The sequence below is a fragment of the Orycteropus afer genome, unplaced genomic scaffold (genome assembly GCF_000298275.1).
Source record: "Orycteropus afer afer isolate SDZICR_OR568_19922 unplaced genomic scaffold, OryAfe1.0 scaffold00231, whole genome shotgun sequence".
Taxonomy (NCBI): Eukaryota; Metazoa; Chordata; class Mammalia; order Tubulidentata; family Orycteropodidae; genus Orycteropus; species Orycteropus afer.
The window spans coordinates 3138346-3142697 of record NW_006921818.1 but is presented as its reverse complement, the minus strand read 5'-3'; the positions used below and the strand labels follow the sequence as shown (position 1 = coordinate 3142697).

Genomic DNA, 4352 nt, shown 5'->3' with positions numbered 1-4352 from the left:
AGTATATGTGAACTGCTGTATGAAAAGTGAATTTACTCTGTAAATCTTCACCCAAATCCTAAGGAAAAAAAAAAACAAACTTGTATAAACACTCTTACCTTCATCATCCTACCTTTTACAAGTTGGAAACAAAATCTTCTACTTGCTATTTTACTACACGACAGTGAAAAGATACAGTCAGTAGTCCTGACTGGATGACATTCACCATTTTTACTCTGTCAATGCTAAGACAGGAGGTGTACTGTCATATACGAACATTCTCTTGGCACAGCAAAGTCTTGCTTACAGAGTTTATCTAACATGTTGATAAAGTTCTCAGACATTAGTGATTCCCACACACCTTTTCCAGTCTAATTCTTAGCTCACAGCTAAAAATGCAAAAAAGCTGCTCTTCTATATTGTTATTGTTTTTAGGTGCCATCAAGTCAGTTCTGCCTCATAGCAAACCTTATGTTCAACAGACCAAAATGCTGCCTGGTCTTGCAAAACCATGACATAAGTGGCACACCAGAGTCACCTATTATATGCTCTTGCTGGGTAAGATCATCTTCAGCATAAAGTTTTCTACTTACCAGGCTGACATTCTGACATATGTAGACTTCTTGAAGTTTATTCCTGGTAAAATTGTTAATGCCTCACACATACTGCTAACTTAGTTCTCAAGAATAAACTTAAATGAAGTCATTTTCTCACTTAAAGGGACCATTATAAATATGCACATTGTAGAACTTCATATTAAATATATTTACTCAAACCAAACTCACTACCATCGGGTTGATTCTCAGTCATAGTGACCCCCTTTTGTGTTTCTGAGATGGTAAATCTTTATGAAAGTAGACTGCCCAGTCTTCCTTCTGTGGAGTGAATGGTGGGTTTGAACTGCCAGTCTTCTGGTGAACTGTCAAATAAATGCCTTAGGCACTACGCCACCAGAACTCCTAAATATATTTACCATACTTAAACATTATTAAAATTGTTCAAAGACGTTAGAACTATTTTATCACATTACCTTTAAAAGAAGTTTGGTATAACATGCCCCTATCTTGTTGACTCAGTATTTACTACTATAAATTTCCAAGTTAGCTACTTTCAACTACATAGCATCAAAATAATTTTGTTTAATCACAAGTTTATAATGTTCAGGAAGGAAAGACTCTGTCATTTTGATTATTTCCAACTGAGCAGGAGAGCTACCCAAAGTGTTATCTGGCTCAATCAAAACTAGAATACTGGCTGTAAAGCAAGTAATGCACCAGAACTGAGTAAGGGACAAGAATTCCTAGAAGGCCCTACTATCTTCTTATGCAGCAGAGAATGGAGAAGGATACTCAATGAATTTGGTGGCAAAGTTGAACTGCTCCATTCCTCACTTACTGACTATTCATTATCTGACATTTCACGTTTACAACAATAGTGAAAAATCTACTATCTGATTATTTTGTTAACGACACACATATAGCAGTAACAAATGATGAGGTCCCTGATGGAGTCCCTGACAGACCTGTGTGCATGTGGAAAGGAGGCTCATATTGCATAGTCCTTCACAGCCCTAGAGGGATGAGGGGTGCAGTATCCCTGAGCCACCAAGGTACCAGGCAGAGTGGAGGAGGAGCTGGAGTGGGGCTGGCAAGGACAAGACACTGCCAGTGGGCCTTGGTGTCCATAGAGGGTTGAGCCCAGGCCAGCAGAAGCCCATGAAGGTGAGCCCTTGGGTTTGGGAAGGAAGCAGGACCTTGAGGTCTAGCCTTACCTCCCAGCTCTGAAAGGTAGTAGGGAGAGGCTGGGTTATGGTCAGAAGGTGCTAAGATGGTGCACTTGGGTGCCCAGGGCCATGGGACCCAACCTTAGCTGACTAGCACCTGTGCAGCTCCTTCTGCTTGCTTGATGCTCCCTCCTGTATGGGCATAGGTGAAGGCAGCATGGGCTATCTAGGCAGGTGAGGGGTCAATAGGTGAGTAGTCAAGAGGCAATTCATAAGGTCAAGGGCAGAGGCTGAAACTGGCCATCATGACCTTACCTTGGTGGAAGCTCAAGATTGTTGATTCTCTTGGGGACATGTGGGTGGATGGGGAAAGGGCCGCTCAGAGACAGCTGGGGGATGCTAGGGCAAGGAGCTGGTGGGGGGACCCAGCAGGGAGGGTCAACCCCCACTGCAGCACCCATGTTCTCCCACCCATAGACAAGGAACTCTCTGCTCTCAACAAAGCCACCAAGGGCGTTGTAGGGTCATTGAGGAGATGAACAAGGGAAACTTGTTCTGAAAATATGGTGAGAACAGGGGAGGGCAGGGATGTGATGGGGAGGAGAATGATGCTTGGGCCATCTTGGCTCTGAAGACCGGGAAGTCTTCCCTTGCAATGTCAGTGGAGGCCCAGCTCTCCTGAGGTGATGAGGGAGCAGGAGGTGGCACTGGCAGGTGACCTCAGCAGGGGCCTGACAGGATGTTCACAGTACAGGTGAGGGACTGAGGTGATGTGCTCATCCTCCATTTTCACATGATGCCAATTTTCACATAACAACCTGATGTTTGGAACCTAGCCATGTCAATAACTGAGGAGTGAGTATATTATTACCATCAAGGTAAAGCAAAGACCATTTCAACAATAGCTGTTGTTGACAATTAATCAGTAACATAAGAAAGTCAGTATTATCTTTAAATCCTACCAAAAATCCCACTGTACTATTCTATCTCAGAAGCCTTGGTGGTACAGTGATTAAGTGCTAGGCTGCTAACTGAAAGGTAGGAGCTTTGAACCCACCTGCTGCAGGAGAAAAGATGTGGCAGTCAGCTACCTTAAAGATTACAGCCTTGGAAACCCTATGGGCAGTTCCACTCTGACCTATAGAGTCACCATGAGTCAGAATCGACTTGATGGCAATGAGTTTGGTTTTGTTCTGTACTATTGGGAAGCTATTGGGAAGGAGCTCTGGTGGTGTATTAATTAAGGCATTTGGCTGCTAACCAAGAGATCAGTGGATCAAGCCCACCAGCCTCTCTGTGGAAGTAGCAATCTGCTTCTGTAAAGATTTATAGCCTTGGAAACCCAACAAGGGGTTGCTATGCATCAGAATCGACTGGATGGCATTGAGTTTGGTTTATTACCTATTGGGAGCTCTGGCAGTGTAGTGGTTAAAATATTCTGCTGCTCAGCAGTTCAAACCACCAGCTGCTCTGCAGGTGAAAGATGAGGCAGTCAGCTCCCTTCAAAATGTACAGCCTTGGAAACGCTCTGGGCAATAGGGTCACTATGAGAGGGAATCAACTCAATAGCAGTGGGTTGGGTTTGGTTGTATAAGCTATTGTGCTGAACTTTAAAGCAATTCATAGACTCACAATGGTGACTCTAATTATCTCAACAATAAATGGATGTCTTAAGCAATGGAAAGTATGTATGTGTGTATTATTTATCAACAATAATAACCTGTTACTGAGCTCTTTAAAAAAAAAATCTTATTTGTACTTGTTCTGAATTGAATTATGTCCCACAAAACATGGGTTCGAATCCTAATCCTTATAACTGTAGATGTAATCCCATTTGGGAATAGATTTCTTTGTTATGTTAATGAGGCCATTATCTGTATAGGGTATGTTTTAAACCTACTCACTTTTGAGATATGAAAAGAGTAGATTAGGCACAGAGAAGCAAGCACAAATGAAGAGGAAGATACCTGTTCTTTGGAGATCATCAAGGAATCAAGGAATGCCACCTCTACAGAAACTGAATGAGATTTTTCCCCAGTGACAACAGAAAAACAGCCTTCCTATAAAGCCAGTGCCCTGAATTCAGATTTCTAGCCTCCTAAACAGAGAAAATAAATTTCTGTTTTTTAAAACTCACTTGTGGTATTTCCATTATAGCAGCACTAAGAAATTAAGGCACTAATCTATAAAGGAAAGCTGAAATGGCGTGTAAAGCAAATTATGCATCATCTATTTTCTACATATTGCCATTTTCTTTTCTTATCACAGTATCAAAAATGTTTGTAAAACAGATTAAAAACAGATAGTGTGACATTATATATGTGAAGCACAATTTAGAATCCATAAAAATTATTTATGTCCATAAATAGATTAAGATAAAAGGGAAAAATAAATAAAATTGTTATGACTGGACCCCATCTATCATTTGATGACAAACAAAATTATATTTGATCATATTTATCATTAATGGCTGTGGTAGTTACCATGTTTGTTGTCAACTTGGCTGGGCCTGGTTGAGTGGCTGGGCAGCTGGTGGTAGTTATTCCCCATGATGAGACTAGCAATCAACTCCATGGTGGGATCTACCACAAGCAGCTGAGTAGCTGCCTTGGGTATGTGGTCTGCTTCCTGTATATAAGAAGCAGCTTTA

General features: G+C 41.6%; 1 protein-coding gene across 1 annotated transcript in view; it reads right to left on the bottom strand.

Moving 5' to 3' along the window:
* Window positions 1–4352, bottom strand: part of DNAH6 (dynein axonemal heavy chain 6) — a 447135-nt gene that overhangs the window by 412908 nt on the left and 29875 nt on the right. The window lies entirely within an intron of this gene.